The 19409-nt window shown below is 37.4% G+C and overlaps 1 long non-coding RNA gene across 5 annotated transcripts in view; it reads left to right on the top strand.

The window, feature by feature from the left end:
* LOC129736893 (uncharacterized) overlaps nucleotides 1–19409 on the top strand; it is a 344917-nt gene that overhangs the window by 171423 nt on the left and 154085 nt on the right. For all 5 annotated transcript variants that reach the window (XR_008734049.1, XR_008734046.1, XR_008734047.1 and 2 more), the window contains one exon: nucleotides 18988–19065. This is a non-coding gene — a long non-coding RNA (uncharacterized LOC129736893). The remainder of the gene's footprint in view (nucleotides 1–18987; nucleotides 19066–19409) is intronic.

Below are 19409 nucleotides of genomic sequence, written 5' to 3'. Positions count from 1 at the left end.
AGTCGATTCTGTGCTTACATGACTTCCTGAGAGGACTGGGAACAAATGCTACTTCCCCCTGTGCTGCCTCTTAAAATTGGTTGTAATAACTGCATGTCAGTAGCTGAGTCAATACTTATTTGTTCTTCTCCTTGAACTGTAGCCTTATGAAGCTCCTTACTTACAATAAATCATGCAATACAGCAAGAAAATATGCATAATCCTCCTCCCATCCCTTACAAATAAGAAAAGGTAGGATTGTTCTGTGTCTTCACAATAAAAAAACCCACCAACAAACAAACAACAAAACATGCTAGTGCTGCTACCCTGATGTAAATTAGTATGCATATAAGGCATTGTTTTCCAGCTAATCCTCAGTAAGCTTCATCTTCACCAAAATGCAATTTTAGACATGGCTGGATGTTGCAGCAAGATCTTGTATAGTCATAACTACAGAGTACCCTTAACAGTTTCCAAAGAGGTACATGAGCTTTAGAAGAGTCCAAGCAGCGAATGGGAAAGGAATTGATAATCTAATCTAAATTAATCTAATAGAATAAAAACAATTAGCAGTATAGAAAGAAAAAAGGACTGTAAAAGGGTGGTGGTGGTGAGAAGAGATGCTGCATGCAGAAGAAATGTCCTGAAATTACTTGAGTTTTGGTTTTGGGGGTTTATTTTGTTATTTGGTTGGGTTTTTAAATATTAATAGATTACATGTTTGTGTTTCCATCCTTATGTTCATACTGCAGTGTGTGGTTTGTTTTATTTTTCTGCTTTACTCTGTGATCCTAATCAGTGTGTCTAAGATTCATCCTCATTCAGTCTTTATGATTCTAAGTTAATTGGGCCTGATTCTGCATTTAGTTATACTTGGCTGGATAGCAGTGAGATGTGACTTTTGATTCACTCCATTGTTATCGTGCAATTTAATATAGTTCCACTGATACTAGTGGAGTCATTTTATCACTGAAGTGATTTGAGACTTACACTCTTCACAAAGTGAGCCTCTAGCTCTTTGTGATCTCTTCCTTTTGACATACTTTTATGTTTTCTTGGACCAAATAAATACCAGCATGTTCCAGCTAGCAAAAATACTTTTTTCTTCTTCTACATTCTTTCTTGAGCACGCTGCCATCAGAAAGCAAACCTCAGGACTGACAACAAGCCAAATGCAGTTCAGTGAGGCTGTTATAGTTCCAGTGTAAGTGTGCGTACTTTCTTTGACTTTACAGCAATAACCTCTCTGTGTTTGTGTCTTGTTATCTCAGCTGGGCTGTGTAGTTGAGAAAGCTCTCAAGGCTAAGTCCCTGTATTTTCTATATAATGAAATGCTTTGCATTTACTAGCCTGTGTAAGTACAGTTCAGGAATTTCTTCAGATTTAGCCTTGAGTGAGGATGTTGTACAGGGAACAGAGAGGGATGCATCTTCTTTAGTCTGACATTTAATAACTCTCTGTTCTAAGAACATGTAAGTGTAATAGTTTGACCATGAACATGTAACTTAGACACTAGGAATAACAGCATTATTGCAAAAAGAATGAAAATACTAACAGAGTGACTCTTTTAAGAGTGCAGGTCATTATCAAATAAAAAGATGGAGTGTAAATGCAAATTTTTAATTTTTAAATTTTTTTTTAATAAATAGGGAACCTGTTTCACTAGTCACTGGCAGATGGTGAGTCTCTTATGACTGATTAGAAATCTTTATGTAGGTGGAATTCCTCATTTTTAATATATTTTTTTTATTTTTAAATAAAAAGCAGTCTATGTTTAAATGGTGTAAAACTGGTAACATAACACCTACAATATATAAGAAGACTAAAGCTTCAGCCTTCTTCCCTCCATCAGCCTCAATATGCTTTAAATATGGGTTATGTCAGTGTGCACAAAGAGGTGGAACTTTTATGTTTCTTGAGGATTATGCCTCTCACTTGCAGTGGTTCTGCATCATTGGGGCAATGCTTGCTTGTGTCTGTTTTTGCATAAATGGATGAGGCAGGTGTGATGGGTTGTGGTGTGACTGGATGGGACAGCCTTCCAAAAGCCAGTGTGGATGTGTTGCACTGCATGAAGAGCAGCAGTTCTTGTGGAAGCAAGCGTGCAGGTCCTTGAGGCAGGAGGGCACTGCCACAGAGATCATTTGACATGTTGCATTTTGTGTGTGTTGGTACTGCTGCATGTTGGCCAGACGTGCTGTGTCAAATGTTTAACCGTTTTGCACAATGTTCTCTGTAGATTATGTTCTGCAATAAGGCCCTTGGACTGGAGAGGCCATCAGGTGGCAGCCCTTCCAGCTAGATGTGCCACATAATCTTTCTGCACCATTAATCAAGATAGTCTTAAACCGAACAGGTCATTTTGTTCCTCTGTTTCCCTCAGTGAGACTGTCCTGAACATACTGCTTCAAGCTACCAATGGCTCTTGTATACACATTTATACATCTGCCAACAGCTTCACTTAGTTTATGTTTGCCCTTCATACACTTGGTGTGTACAGAAAGTAACAATATATTCTCTTGCCCTTCATTTTGCCAGGTTTAAGAATTTAAGCCCATCCTGCTTTATTTTGTTAAACTGCACTCAAAAAAGATTAATTTTAAGTACATAGGCAGGACAAGAAATGTTATTGAAGATAAAACCTCATGTGTTACTCCTCAATCCTCAATCCCAGCAGTCCCCTAGCTCAACCTGAAGCCAGGCAAAATGGACCTTGCAAAGAGACGTAAAAAAGCTCATGATTACAGAAGCATTTAATAATGGATTTCATGTAAACAGTTTGTGACAATGAGACATTAAATTGCAAAATCACTTATGCAGTTACCATGTCTTGCAACATATGTGTAAAGCAACATACATTTTGGCATTTGACTTATGATTTAGTATTTTTTATGATAAAAAATCTAGAGAACCATATTTAACTGTCGTACAAGATACAGAAACATCTGAAGCTGTTCTGCTCAGGTTTTACTTCTTCAATTATATAGTCTGAGATAGACTGATGATTTTAGGGTGGAATTTCTTGTTTGGGTTTTTTTTTCATTCAGTAGTAAATTAAGATTAATTTTTTCTGTGAACTATTTTGTTTAACCAAAAGTCACTGTGAATCTTGAGCGTTAGGCCCATGTGGTCATTCAGAAGTATTTCAATGTTCTCCCCTAGACCAATCTTTTGCCTCTCTACTGATAAAAATGGATTTAAGGAATCTAGAGTTTGGTCTGCAATACAAGAGGCATTTTCTGATTCGATGTTTGAAGTTACTGCAGTGTATGTTACATTGAGCCTCTGATGACTTGACTTGGAAAGTTAACTTCTTTCATTGTTACGGTTTTTGTATGTTTTTACACTGCCTGTCATTAGCTGAGAACAGAGTGCTCCATAGCGGTAATGAGACATTTCTAGGCTAGATAGTCATCTGTTTGTGAAACTCAGCATCAGGAAATAATACCCAAAGTTAGGATTTTCAGTACACTATAATGATCTATTTTTGTAATCAGACATTTGAAATGTATCAAGTCAATATACGCTTTAATAAACTCCTGATGTCATAAAGTTTTCAACTTTTCTCTAGCACAGTAAGCATTCAAATATACTACAGGAATATTTGCATCTGACACTTTGGATGCTTCTGCAGACCATATTCTTCAGTCTGTGAGGACTTGCCTGTCACTGCATGCAGTTCAGAGAGCAAGTGCTTACAAGCTCAGTACAGCAGCTTTCTCTTGGTCTTGCCAAAAGGGATGTTACTGCTGCTCCATGGATCTGGCTCAGCATTGTGATGAACCTCAGTCCTCCTTGTGCATGTCCTGGATTGGAATTCAGCTTACTGCTAGGCTCTCTTCCAACATGCTTGGAACTGGTGCACCCTTGTTCTGGTGTATATTGTGATACATACAATTGGTGGGTGTGGGTGTGTTTGTGTATATATATATATTTATATATATAAAAGGGTAGATACTGTTATGAAATGTAGTGAATCTTCATGAAATTAACAACTCGGAAGATAGGAAATACTACATCTGTGACAGCTGGTCTTACAAATGCGCAGTGGTGTTATGCTGGATATTGTAATAAGCATTTGGTGCAGGCTCTGACAATGTGAGGTTTGATCATATACCTAGCCTTTGTTCAGTGTCTGCGGTATAAATCACATGTTGTGTGCATGTTGTAATAATTTTTTGAGGTAGAAGAATGGAGCTTTCAAAAGTTGTAGGAGGTTGCTTAATATATATAGTGTAGTATTACAAAGATAATACCCTGTTTTCCCATGGGTTATGTATGTCGCTCATAAGTGACACATGGCACTCTGATGCAGAGACAAATTCAGATCATACAGTTTGATAGGATTGCTGCCCATTTTATCTAGAAATGGCAAAATGCATTGTACATGAAGCAGGGCTAGGAAAGCGTGTCTGTCAGAGCTCCTAAACACTGCACTAGAAAAAGGGATTCTCTCCTTTCAGTGGTGCAGCCCCATTACCAGGCATGGGCAGCTGGCATAACCCAGACTCCTCGGATATTTCTGCTTCTGTATTCCATTGTTCTTGAGTTGCAGAAACTCAGAAATGAGACTAAATTCAGCATGCAACAGAGTTACTTTGAAAACTGGGACACTTCTAATTGACTGTGAAAGCAGCAAAATTATTTTTTTTATTATTTTTTTTATGGTCTGTATTTAGTAAAAGTGCAAAATAACCAGATTAGTAATTTTAGTTCAGCTTAATTGTTTAAGCACAATTTTGTTTAATTACTGTTTTGGAATTATGTGATAGGAGTATACTGAATTTAACGCCTATGATGAAAATAATCCTCAATAAGATGTTTATTTTTGTTTAAATTCTGTAGTAGGCCACGAAGAAAAATTGACAGTCTTTTTAAAGAATTTTAATGCTAAAATTTCAAATCCTTGGTGTCTGACTTCAATGCTGAAATGTGGTTGCTCAAGCAATTATTTAACCAGGCTTTATAGGCAGTGGGTTAATACTAAAAACATAGTCACAATTACTCTTAAAGCAATCTAAAATAATATGTCTGCTTGAATATAGATCTTCTATAGAATCTGGATCCTGTTTGACTGAACTCCTGACTGGCAAATTATTCCTTACACTAAACTGGTACAGATGATTAATCCGAATAAATACATATACTTTTAAATTTACATTTATTCTGGGTTGCATCAAAACCTCGTGCACAACAGTATCTGTAACAAAAGTTCAAAGACCTTATATTGCTTATTTTTAACTAGTTACATAGAAACTTTTCACATATATTGCTGATTATCACACAAATTGCTACTTTAATGACTTTTGCTAAAACACATTTTCACTAAATTTTTACATTGCATAAATTCATGTTTTAAGCTAATTTCTTTGAACAGATGCGTATGTTTCCCTCTGGATACTGTCTTAGTGCTAAGTGTTCTCATCTGTGGTTTGGTTGGTTGGTTTTGGTTTGGGGTGTGTGTGTGTGTGTGTGTTTGGATTGGAATTTTTTTGATTGTTTTTTTTTTCCTTATTTTCTTGCTCTTCAGCAACTGAGCTGCCTTGATTTGCATAACTGTGGTTATTCTTAACACTGTCCCTTCCTCTTCTGTACAGGAGTTCCAAAGCCCTCTTTGAGGAAGGGTGTGTATTCTAACTTTTATATAGGATAATGTTCAGCCTAGGAGATGTTATTAAACATAACCTACTTCAAGCATGACAATGTTGCTAACAATGTGAATGTTTAGGTGTCCTCAAACAAAACAAAAAGTGTTTCTGATAAAGAGATTGTTCACGTGGTGGAATCTACTGATGTTGAATGCAGCTAAAGCAATCTGTTGGTAAAAGTAGAAAGAAGATCCTAATCCAGGTCTTAATGCATGAGAGTGGGCAAGCTGTGTGGGAAGGTGAGGTCTGTAAGAGTGCTGGTGCTAAAACTTTGTAGTTTTCATGTTAGAGTTATCCCCAGTGCTGTGTTTGGCTCTGTAACCAGGATTGTCCATGGCATGGATGGGTGATGTTTCCCCTAACATGGTCTCTGTTTCTCACCTGTGACCTGTAGGGGAGCACTTTTTGGTGAAGTATAGCCCGAGTTTATTTAAATCCTGATGATGACTTCTGTACCCTGTGGTTTTGTTGCTGCATTAGACTGCCTGTCTCATCTTTGTTGCTGTGTTGTCACTGTAAACTCGTCTCCCTCCCCAGCGTTCTAACTGTACTATTTTGGCTCTTTCTTTGTATCACTATAAAAAGCAGACCATGATGCTGTCTCTGTGTCTTGAAATAGAGCATTACTGCCTGGTCCCTCCTTCCGTCTTTCCATGAGTGACTTTTCTACTTGACTTCTGATTTTAGGGCAGTGTGGAAGGTTTTGTGTTCTGGCGATCTGTTGAGATAACAGACTTGTGAAACATTGGGAAGGATTTTAGGCCTACAGCTGCCCCGAACTTAGTGGAATAGAAACAGGAACATAAGGTAACAAGATAGCTACTCCATTTTCTAGCCTTTTTGGATGTAGTTTCAAAATTCAGTTTCAAGTCAAGTGTATGTGACTAGCTTCAACTAATTTATTACAAGAGTTTTCCAATACTAAAGTGTGTGTTGGCCTCCCTGGTTTTGCCCATGTGATAGTAAACTTGAAAGTAACAACGTTTTTTGAAGCATCTACTTTTATTGTTGCTGTCTCTGTTGCTCAAATAAGCTCTGTTACATATTTAAACATGCTGATGATCTCAAAGCACAAGCTGCTCTGACCTCTACAGTTTCTGTCAAAGTTCCCAAATCTGTTTTCTTTCAGTTGTTATGTTACTACCATTTCATAACTCATTATTTCCATAAATCCTCTGTTTTTGGTGCCCTGCTTGCACCAACTGCTGACAGAGGTCCACATGTGCCCTGATGTGTGCAACAGGCAAGACATTTTGTGATGAGTTCTCTCCTCCTGATATCACCTTGCAAATGATTTTTAGCAATGGAAAATACAGTGCACTCTGAGTAGTACTCTCTTGTTTGCTGAGACAGTGCAGGTGCACTAAATAAAATACATCTTGTATACAGAGTATTTGGCTTTTGTTCAGTTGTGGTGCCATGTAAAAAGAAGTGTTACAGCCATCATCAGAGCTTCAGCCATGAATGTTTTTGTGCTACATCTGCGTTTCATAGGGAGGTTCTTCAGTTAGTGGTACAGGAGCGTTGCTACTGCAGGAGCAGCTGGGATGTCTGAGTTAGAGAAATGGTTGGGAACAGCGCGGTGGGTCACAATCTCATTTCTAAAACTAAGGGATGGGAAACAAATTCATCCCTGCAGTCTTGCTTGGTCTCTTTCCTCTTGTCCTCAAATGTATTGCAAGAGAAAACACTTATCTGTTTCTGAGGGGGAAGGCCCTCTGAAGCCATTTATCAGAACACAGATTGGGGTAATAGGAGAATTTGGCTTTCCCTCCTTTTACAGAAAGGTCCTACATGCTCTTCCACATCATGCAGTGTTGCTGAGGGCAGGAGTAGAATATCAGGGAAGAAAAATACTGTCTGGATTTATTTAGAAGGATGGCAATTAAAATACTGGATTAGCTCAAAAAACACCAAGAAAAGACGGTTTTTCACAGTTGAATTGTGGAATTCCAGAGAAAATTTCTATTTCATCTCCTATAACCTTGTCCCTTTCTAATCTTAAAGGCATAGAGAAGATAATAGCCTCTTTTAGACCTTCTTCAAAACAACAAAGAAGAAAATAGAAACTTTTAGAGTGGAATGTGCTCTGCAGCCTAAGTACTGACTGCTACCAGTGGGGTTTTTTTTCCCTGGAATAGCCAATAATTCCAGAAATCAGTATCTGGAATAATGTATAAAGAACCTTGAAACTGATAAAGGATGTGCTGCTATCTTCATACTGATACAAGTCAACATTGTGTTGTAAAACATTTTGTCTAATTCAGCATAATAAATGATGACATACTTATTCTGTTTATTTTTAAGAATAAACATAAAAGACCTCTTGAAAGATTTTTGGCTCTTTACAATTGCTCCTGTTCCTGCTAAGAGTTAAAAAAAAATGATGATAAAGCTGCTGAGATGATACACGTATCTTCTCAGGCATGATTGTTAGATAGTCTGGTTAGCAATCTTAGATATGTATGGACTTCTGGCTGTTTAATTGCTTGTGAAAACAAAATCACTTAGTTTAAGTCCAGTTATAAATAATAAAAGAGGGTGAAACCTCAGTAATTTTTCAGAAGCCTGCTGCACTTATTAAAATAAGATTCTTCTATTATGTTTGGAATAATCACACAGACCACAAACCAGCAAAGTACTGCAATGTTCCATTTCTTGCTTTCATAAATCTTCATTTCAGAGACCGTATAGCAATGTGAATGGTTTGATTACTTTGCAAAGGAAAGCAGAGCTTAAGGAGAAAAGCATAATGACATTAAACAGAGGACTTGTTATTGAGCATCTTAGAAGGAATCCTGGCAGCTGAGGATGCGGGATGGTGACTTAGAAGAGCTTTATCAGCTAACTTGTTTGTCTTCTGGATACCGTGTAATAGAGTGAGTGCAGCTGGCATAAAACACAAAGGAAATGTTTTCTGTTTGTGATTTAGGTCTTTGTTTTCCAGCACAAAGCATAATTCTTTGATATCCTAGCACAGAAATACAGCAAGCCGCGTTCTTTGGGATGTGCATGTCCAACTCTTCAATGGTATTAGCTCTTTGTGGGTGCCATCTGCATTACTGGGTTAGAAAGGCATAATCTTTATATTAGATTAAAACGAAAAAAAAGCTGTTTCTCCAGGTGATGGGTACCAATTTTACCTCTGTCCACATTCACCCTGAGGCTTTCCTCCTTTTAAAATCAGAAAGAAAACGTGTCCCATCCAGAAGTCATTTTGGTTTGAAGTTGATTTGGGAATCACAAAAGGCATTCAGAATCTTGCTAGGCTAAACCTGAAGCCAGAACTGGGAGGAAATACATTATTTCAGCAGCTCAGCACAATGAAAGTAAAAGGAATAAAAATCACACTGTGTCTGGTAGCCTTGAAAACAACTCTGTTGTCTCTACCATTTTCCTGCACTTTCGTTATTCTTTTTCTGAGATATTATTTTTTTTGTTGCAATTTACACAGAAATATGGGAGTTCAGATCATAACTGGATTTCTCAGTCTTTTGGCTAGTATAAGCTTCTCCAATGATCCTTCCTGCTTCCTCTCTTTTTGGCTTGTCTGTTTATGAATGACCTTTGTTGCAGCTAGTTTAGTTTTAACTTAGTGGGAATGAGAACAGTTGGAAATTACTTCTGCAAGTCTTCAGAAGGGGTGGGAGCTTTTTATGATGGGTAACAGCTAAGTTTCTTGAGAGCAGTAGGGTAAGTATTCACTTCTGTAGCCATAATTAGATTTCATTATTCACTTACTCTGCTGGAGGAACTGATACGTTGTGAGGCAGTAAACAAAACGCTGTTTAGATCTATAAATTTACAACTAAATTTATACCTGTCATTTTCAATGATTTATAATTATGCCTCAAACATTATATGGACCTTCAGGATCTTTGAGTGGTTTTGTCCAAGTATTTGATTTTAGGACCATATCTATAATCATGTTAGCTTCTTCCTTTCATCATTTTTTTTTTTTAATGTTGAAAACTTAGGAAGATTTGCATCTACCTATTATAATTAAAAAGTCAGATACTAAATTCAGTCTGCAGCATGCTGCAAATCTAATTCCAGAAAGTCATCTCTAATTGATGGGGTAATACTTGTTGCATGATTAGATAGCTTCAGGCACAGAGGAAAAACCCTTTAATTAGCTTGGAGAAGATAAGTTGCTGTGTTTGAGTCATTGTGATTTACTTTAACTACTTGTCTTTGGCTGCAGGTGTGGCTAATGCTGAAAAACATATGTTGTAGGAAGTGGTCAGGAAGTACATTCCTTTTAAAAAAAATAAGAAAAAGACTAAATTATTTCCCTAATGCAAGCTTGGGTGGCTGCTTTTCTTTCCCCCTGTGATGTTAGTATGTAAGCACGTTAATGCAACTTTGAAAATCAAAATTGCCTCTTTTAGCCATGATGGCTAAACTGACTTCCCTTCATCTATTCTCAAAATAATTTTTGTAGTTATTCATATTATTTGATTGTGAACAATGGAACATACTGATTTCATAGATGGTGGTGGCCGGTGAGATCAGCCTGTCTGTTAACTTTATTTCAGTATACACTTCCAAGTAATTTTGTGTGCTTTAAAAAAAACCCAAACCCCCCAAAAACTTTATCACCACATCAATGCCTTTCTTTAGTCCTTGCAATCTTTTAATATTGGGACTCCCTGTTACAGGAATTCAGACATTTAGTGCCCTTTTTAGGGTGGTTTTTCCTTTTTTAAAGCAGTGTGAGAGCAAGGTAGAAATACTCTACCTTGAGCTTCCTGTCAAGATTTTTATATGCTGCTTAAAACATAAATCAGTTAGAAATGTATGATTTGGGAATCATTTCCACTTAAAGGAATATATATTCTTTGTATGGGCTAGATATGAAAAGCTGTGAAGAAGATGCTTTTGAAATGGCTTGATTGGATACATGGGCATGCAGTACAGTATGTTTCCTAAAATCAATATGTATAATAGTGAGTTTTACAAATACCTTCAGTCAACCTTATGACAGACTTGATCTTTAACATTTTTAAGGTAGTCTGACAAGAGACATGCTGCTAGACTTATTTTTTATCTCTGCCATATTTTTTTTTTTACAGTAGAGACTGATAGCTGTACTTATTTTTCATGACCATTATGTATATTATAGTTTACTTTCTGATTGTATTGTGTCTGAATACATGAGATAAATAGAGATTGTTATGAAGAGCAAAGAAGAAAGATGGTAGTGACCAGTTTGAAGACACTGCTAGATCCAGTACTTAAAGGAACTTAATGGAAAACAGAAGAGCTTTGAGACATTCCTTTCCTAGAACACAGCACCAACACACACACTTTTCTGCCAAGGGCAGAAATATACAAGATTCAAGGGGCTTTTTAGCCATCTGACCCATGGATTTGTCTGTCTCCCAGAATGTTTCGGGTAGAGATCCACTGAAGGGCCCCACTGCTCAGCCCATACTAAGGTGATTCTTGGCCTTTCCAGATGGGCATCGCTCTCTGTCACCAGATCTTGTCCTGATGATGAACTCCCTTGATTATATGGTCAGATATATGTAATACTGGGAAAAAGAGTGCAGAAAATCAATCCCTGGCCACTTACTGTATCCTGGATCTGTTACTACTATAGTGAGGTGCAAGAATGATGAAACTATCAGAAGAAACATAGGGTTTCAGACAAGAGAATCTTGCCTAATATGGGAGAAAGTTATAAACAGCTGTGCTGTGCTTTCTTTGGAAATGTTTATTAGCTACACAGGAGTGTGTTTTTAAGTGTTCTTGCTTAGTACCGGCGTCTGCAGCGACAGTGTTGGGCGCTGCCAGTATTTATTTTGCCTGCCTGTGACCTTGCAGTGTCCTGTGTATAATGTTGAACTTCATATTTGTCTAACACGGCACTGGCTAATGCAGTTTGGGAATCCCTCTTCCAGGTGCTTTTGACGTGCTAGGAGCAACAGAATTAATTCTTGCCTGAGCAGAGCAAGCAGGAACTGTAACGATTTCCTCAGGTGATTTCAGCACGCTCTTGGAAATTGTCTTGGCTCCCAATCATTTCAAGCTCAAGATACTGGAAATTATTTATAAAGCCACCATACGTCAGGGACATGCATCACAGAATCTTTATTTAAAGTAGGTGCTAGTTCTCCAGTTTGCAGTGTGGTAAGTGGAAGCATCAGCACCCAGGGGTCATCTCTGCATCTTTAGGGTTGACAGGTCCTGCTTTCAATATTGTGTAATTACTGTTTGGGAGTTTAAATTACTTAGTGTGCTGTATTTCATACCCAGGGAAGGGATAATTTTTATTTACTGCTCAAGAGGTGGCTATTTCATGTGTGGATATGTATATTTTTGGACATTTTGAGAGAGAACTGTTCTGTCACTGCCCTTGCTCTACCAAGATTTGTTTTTTCTATACAAGCAATATTTATCTTTCTTATGAAAGGGAAACCATATAAGCTGTGCTTAAAGGATGTAAAAGGGTTTTGTTTTTTTTTTTTAATTAATGTGCAGTGATTTTTTTTTTTTATTGAAAGATGTCTCTCTTCCTTGTCACCTCTTACAATGTCACTTCTCTTAGGCCATTCTGAATAACGTGTTGTTCACAGATCTAAGAACAATGGGCGAAAGAAGTCTGCTGGGTTTTAGCTGTACTCATCTTTCAATGATTTGCAAAATGTTTCAGAATCTCACTAGTTTAAGTAGACACTTCAAAAAAGTTAAAAGGAGCTCTGTACTAATCTCTGTGAAGTGTCATTGGTCTGGGGAGAGTGCTGGTTTTGATTCTTACACCATTTTATTTCCTACAAGGCTTTAATGTTCTTATTTGTAGCTATAAACAAATACATTTTTCTCTAGAACATGGCTGACCTAGAGTAAACTATATTTTAATCTTATTAGGAAAAAAGCTTCAACATTTATGGTCTTGAATTAGTAGGTGATTAGTTTATTTTTAAATACTGACTTAGATGACTTTACACTGGTAAGCAATGGCAATAGCTAAAACAAAGTAAGTTGATCCCAAGATCCCAACACTACCTGCACTGTAAGTTCTCAGATGGTTTTAGTGCAAAATGTTAATTTTATTTTGCACCTAAAATTAATTACAACTATGAAAATTACACAAACTTTTTTGGATCTCGTTTGCCCTAGTTTAATAAGAAAACTTTTGCTTTTAATTCAAAATTGTTTTTCGGTTACTCTGCTTTTCACCAGACCACATAATGAAATGGAGGCATCTGTTCTGCAGCTGATTAGAATCAGTTTAGCATTTACTAATGTAGTTTGGGGTGGGGGTTTTTGGGGGTTTGGTTTTTGTTTGTTTGGGGTTTTTTTTTGGGGGGGGGGGGGCACACAAGGGGTGTCACCATGGAAGATACACCTTTCTTAAAAACTTTGAAGAGGAGAACATTTTAATATGGTTTGGATCTCATTATATATATATTCAGTAGAAGGGATGATTTCTACCATTATATTTGTTTTAGAAAATAGCAGTGCAAATGTGGGTGTTTTTTTTTAAATTTATCTTAACACAGCCATGTCTGTTGCAAACAAATTAGAGTTGAAGGTCAGAATGTCAGTTCTGCTGGAATTGTTAGGACACATTTTAAAGAGCTGGATCTTAGCAACCTTTAGAGTCTCAATAGGTGAAGCGTAGCAAGAGGAGCTATAGTCATGATGATGGTTTAACTTTTAGGTTGCCCTGTGTTGGGTCAGGGGCGGGACCAGCAACCCAGAATATTTTATGATTCTGTGATTCTATGAAGAAAGCCTATAACTATTACTGGAAAAAAAAAAAAAAAGGGAAAAAGATAGCATTTGCTTTAGATTCACTTTAGTTTGTTCTTTTTTTAAAACTTTAAATCAGAGTACATTGAAAATAAAGTATGTCAGAGTGAGAATGCAGCATTTCAAAGAGAGTGATATCATGAAGATTTTACCATTACTTATATCTCATTCTCTTGTTAGTATTATGATATCTGAGCAACCTAAAACTGTATTAATTTCTGGATGTTAGAGGGCTCAAAGCTTTCGCTGTTCATCAGAAGACAACTAGCAGTCAATGTGGGCCAAAACCTTTCTTCTGCTGCCATAAACACATTTGATCATCAACTCTCTGATGTTTAAAAAAAGACATCAGAGAAAAATTGCTCAGCTGGAATGTGGGAAAGGGCGTTGTGTTCTTTCTATTAGTGCATAAAATCAGATATTTCTGTTACTTTGGTTTTGTAATTGCTACAGCTTATGTGCAGAAATGAAGTCAGTAGATCATCAGGTGGCTAGAAGATAGTAGCTCATGTTTCTGTTATACAGTAAGGGTTAAAAATAGAGGTTTAAAAAGGGTTAAAAAAAGGGTTTTGCACCGTGCTGAAAAACATCAATAAAGAATGTGCAAGATATCTGTCTGTCTTAGTTGTTCAAAGATAGGCTATCCTTTCATGAAGGGAACCCTTGATCAGCAAAATCAGCTGGCAAAGAGCGCTTTACTGAGAGAGTCTGATGCAACTGTTCTGTAGGTGAGCTGTGATGAAACACAAGGTATGCTATTTGAGACCCACTGAAGAGCAGGAACTTCCTGCTCCTGTGTCTTGTGGAGCTGAAAGTAGATAACCAGAGAAGATCAAGGAAGCCAGAAAGCAGGGATCTGCTATGCAACAAGCTATGGTAACAGTCTTAGATAATGATGCCAGCAGAAAACAGCAGTGCACTCACAGGACTGATTTCTCTTCAGGTGTCACTTGTTCTTTATATGGAACAATAAATCCACTTCTTAGTAGTAAAGGTACCTGGTCCAGGGTTAGAGATCAGGGTGACAGCCCACATGAATGGAATGTGACTGATGGGAATAGGAGGCTTCTGCCTTGACTAAAATGTAATGAAAGATCCTTCCTATGACTTAATGCGTAGTTAATGTTGCTATTTCAGTATTCTACTGTCACATTGAGGATTGCATGGAGAAAATATGCTTACCTTAAGATAACTGCCATTTTCCCTTTTCTTTGGTATTTGACTTATTCTCTTTGATCCCTGAAAGTCCATGCCTCAACTGAAACTGCCCAGCTCATTTCCTCCTGAAGGTAACAACTATTCCTTTTTTCTCTGTTAAGAACACTTGTGATCAGTGAGCAAGTTGGAAAATCTAGGTTATACTGATAATAAATGAAAGATTTTAAAGAAATCTTGCCTAATCAAGATAATATAGTTAAGAATCTTATTCCTGAAAGCTAGATCTTGTAAGCCTTTATAGGTTTTTTGAATTGGAATGGCAATTCAAAATGAATGATTTTGTATAATAGTGTGTTTTCATATAGTTTCTTCCATGGTCTATTTTTCCTAATATAATTCTGCCAACCGACTCTATGTTTTACCCAGGTTTGCAGATTAGCCCCCTGTCTATGTCTTGGGATGATGGTACAACTCCCAGACATGTGTGCCTGTATTAGTTAAACTTGTTATATTCCTGTGGTTTTATTTCCTTCACATTTCTTAAGGGAAATCCCTTCCAGCCCTTTAATACCCGCAACAAGGAAGCAAGCTAGCTTGAGTCATTCTGTTTCAACCTGAGCATTGTTCTGTCTTTATCAGCAAGACGGGGTGATCTGTGGAGGAGGCAGTGTTGCTGCTTACATCTCTAGGCGTGTGCCCAGGTACCTACTTGAGAAACCTTGAAGCTCTCCAGGAGTCTTGAAGTCTAGGTTATCATGATCACAACTTGCTCTACGCTTATATTTTTCCTATTAATAATTTGCAGCAAGTGCAGCGTCTCACCATTAATGCATCAATGTTCATTTTGGGGTTTTTGTTATGCCTTTACTGGCAGTATGTAATATTGTGCTCGGCAGAATACTGGTAACACAGTTAGCCAGAGATAGGCTGTTGATGGATTCCTGTGCCGGCCCCCTCGGCTTACTCCCCACCCCCCACCCCGCAAGATAATGTGCAGTGTGATTAGAGATAATACCATATGTGGAAAACTGTATTATTTTAAAATGCAGCTACTTTGAAGAAACAAAGGTAGCAATTCAGAGTTCCAACAATATAAGGGAAATGTGCAAAACCAGCACTCTGCTAAAGCACAATTCTCCCGTAAAGTGAACAAAGCTTGTACTTTCGAAGATTTGTTCAGTTAAGACTGAATGATATATATTAATCCACAACCATTGGTTTACAATGGATATACAACTCTTTACTGCATCCACTACCAGGGTACAGTGGCTATATGATTCTTTGTTGGTTTTGATTGCAAGACAAAGAATAAGAAGAAATCCATGATGAAACAGATTATGTTTCAACTGACTTCTGTTTATTAATATTCATCTTTTTTTTTTTTTTTTTACATGAGAGGAGCAACATAGTGATTTTCCTAACAGGGATGAGCAGCTCTTAGCATAAAGTTTGGAAAGTGTGGTTTTACTGGTATTATTGATGGCAAAATAAGAAAAAACTGCCATGATGCTGCAAGAGTTGTACCAATTCTAGTCTTCCTATCTACTTAACCTTTGTTTAAAATTTATGTTTGTATCAAATTAAAAAGATGACATTAAAATTAGAGATGATTAGGTGAACTGTTATACTGGTTATGATAAATTTAAAACCAGCTTCAGGCATAGTAAGCAACTTCATTATATTAATGTAAAATACTTTATTTACTATTGTTACCAAGTAAAGTAGATTCCAAATGTTGTTTAAGCTAATAGGAAGAAAATGAAAATCTTAAATATTTTTTTAGAGTTATTGTTTAGAAATGAAATGTTACCTACACGGATTAGGTATTTTCAGGGCATTTGGCTGATCTCAGAGAAAATACTGCACAAGCTTGAAGAGAAGTACCAGAGTCTGTATTACCCTTTGTCTCTTCCCTCTGCACATCTTAATATTTTTATTTAATTTATAATTTTATGATATATATAATATTTATAATAAACACAACTACAAAGAAATGGTGCACAGCTCCTACTAATTTTTTATCCTCGCATACTGTATTGTTGTTTTCACTTGCAAAAAACAAACTGTGCTTGCTAGAAATAGCTATGAGATACACAGATTAGAGTGAGTGTTATGGGAGTATTTTGTACTACTTTCAAAGTGTATCATATTCTTGCTGTACGTAAGTTTCCTCATGTGGAGTATGAAAACATGATACTTTGCTACCTTTCACAGGAGCTATGAGAATGAAACCTGTATGAAAGAAATATCTAGCTAGAAGGCTGTTGGGGATAACAAGGCAACACAGAAAACTACAACTTATTTTGTGAGATTTCTTTGCATTCATGCACACAATTATGAAACCTGCTTTTTGTTCTTACTTTCTGAACTTGATGTTTCATATTCCCCTTTGCTCGTAGATGGACTATATGGAAGCAGCAAGCTATCTACCCATTGTAGCAATGTATTAAAACAAAATGCCATCAGGAGCCAACAATACACATTGCTTGCCTTGCTGCATGTAACCATTTCCTCACGGCAAAGTCCTCTGCTCTGAGGTGGGGTCTGAGGAGGGAGGGCTGGCGCCAGGTGGGGTGGCTGAGATTTGCAAGGTGTTGCTACATTGCTGGCAGTGCCTGCGAGGTAGTGAAAACTGTGCTGCAGGTTCTTCCCTTACCTGTAAGTGGAGGTGTGCTTTGCTGTGGTTTCCTGCTAGTAGGCTGTGCGTTTGCAGGGCAGACAACTTTTTCTTCCTGGTTTTCAGGTGAATCCATTTTGAGCAGAGCTCAGGCGACAAAAGAAAGGCCGTTGTGAGGGGTGGCTGCCTATTAATCTGCAATCAGAACATTTTTCAGGCAAAGTTTGTTTCTTTTCCATCAGGCTTATCGGCCTGTTAGTAATTTCACCTTTTAAAAGGAAAACAACATGCTCAGGGGTTCATTTCTGTGGGAAGAGGGAGGAGATTGAGGGTGAAGGAGTGATCCAGAACATTCTGGAATGATCAGGAATCACTGGGGGTGTGACTGAGTTGAGGTCCCCCCCAGCAGCCAACCAGGGAGTGCCTTTTGGCAAGGCAGTCCAATCAGAACATGTGGCCCCCCCTCTGCTGCCTGTGTGAGGGCCGGGGGTGCTGCCTCAGCCCTGAGGGGGAGAGGAGAGGGGCGGGAATGGTGTGTGAGGGTGCTAGGGTGGGGGAAGCTTTGGGCTGCCCCTGCTGGAGGAGAGATAGAGAACCTCTGAGAGTGAGGCAAGGGGAAGCTGGTGTGTGATGAGCTGCTGAAGCTGTTTTTTCCTTTGATCCTGGACCCAGGTGACGCCTTGTAATGTGAGGCGCGTGTGGGTGTGAGGGAGTAACTGGGAACATGCAGTATGATATCAAGCTTGGGCTGATAAAGATGCAAATATATTTGCTCGCCTCGCACTGCATCTATTTAACCCTTGACACTTAGTGAAGAAATACCCTCTAAGAGTAAGATATTAATTAAATATAGGAGCCTTATGTTATCTAGGTTTCCACAGACGCTTTTGGTGTGTTGCAGGTGTGTGTCTGACTGAGGTGTCTTGTATATATACTTGTTTGTTTAATGTTTATGAAAAAAGCAAAGCAAAACCTGCTTCTTGTTTCTTACACAGGTGCTACTCAGCATCTTCCTAATTGCAGCTATTGCATTTCAGGAGACAGAAGTGTAAGAGTGCCATAATGTTCCCACTCTGTCATATTGCTTTGTTTTTCTTTGGAACTGCAGTCTAATAAAAGCTAAATGATTGTGGTTGTGTGTGAATAAATAGAAGTTCTTTAGCCCGGGATATCCTGAAATCATCAATTTCACAGTTTCAAAACTTTGTGAGCTTTAGTCATGTATCTGCTTGTTCTGTGTGTATGGGTTTTGCTTAATTCAAACTGTCTTGGTTGTTTAGAACATTAAATATTATTTGTGTGCTTATAAAGGTGTAAATTAATGGAAGAAATATAACTATGACAGTGATGCATAGGTGTATTTTTGAAATCATACACAAGTACAAACATCCATCTATTCATGCAATATTTTTTAAATTTATTGAGCCTACTTACTGAAAATGTTAAATGTACTCATGTTGCCATAAAATAAAAATAGTATTTTAAATCACTGTGTTTGAGCTGACATAGCTGTGCTTGTTTTGTTAGTATTGTAGTCAAATAGCTTCAGAAAATACATATTTCCAAGTATATTCTCTTGGTTGTTGAAGTCAAGGTTGTTGCTTGAAGGGTAGGTGTTAGAATACATTCAAAAGCATTAGTTATAAATCAAACCAATTTTTTCTCTAGAATGATTTGATTTATGAATGTCAAATTAACTTTTGCAGACTTGCTGTAATTTATCTCAAATATGGGAATTTTCAAAAAAGGAAAATGAAATGTATTCACACTGTGCACTCAAGGTAAAATTTTGATCCAGTATTAATCAATAACAATGTCTTCTAGGATAATGGGGACATAATTCAACAGATACATTTGGAGTAGCTGTCATTCTCCTGGCTGACAGAGGGACCAGAAAAAAAGGTAAGAAAAACCTGTTAACAGGAAAGTATGTTTTAAATCTTGTTGTTGTTGTTGGTTTGGTTTGGTGTTTTTGGGTTTTTTTGTCTCCACTAGCTTAATAATAACAAAAAGCATGTTAAGAGTGTAGGGGGAAAAGTATTGAACAGATAAACCGTGTAACTGGTATTGTATAATATTAAAGAAAGTTAGTGTAACAGTTTATTAAAATAGGAGTTTCCAGAGATTAAAAAAAATGCATTGTTTCTTCTCTTATGCACATACAAAAGATAGTTCTACGATCTGGGATAGATTTATTATTCTTCATTGATTGCCTTATTCTGTTGGAGGACATTTCTGGCAGTAAA

Source organism: Falco cherrug, chromosome 9 (genome assembly GCF_023634085.1).
Source record: "Falco cherrug isolate bFalChe1 chromosome 9, bFalChe1.pri, whole genome shotgun sequence".
In the NCBI taxonomy this organism is placed as follows: domain Eukaryota; kingdom Metazoa; phylum Chordata; class Aves; order Falconiformes; family Falconidae; genus Falco; species Falco cherrug.
This window is presented reverse-complemented; position numbering and strand designations above follow the sequence as displayed.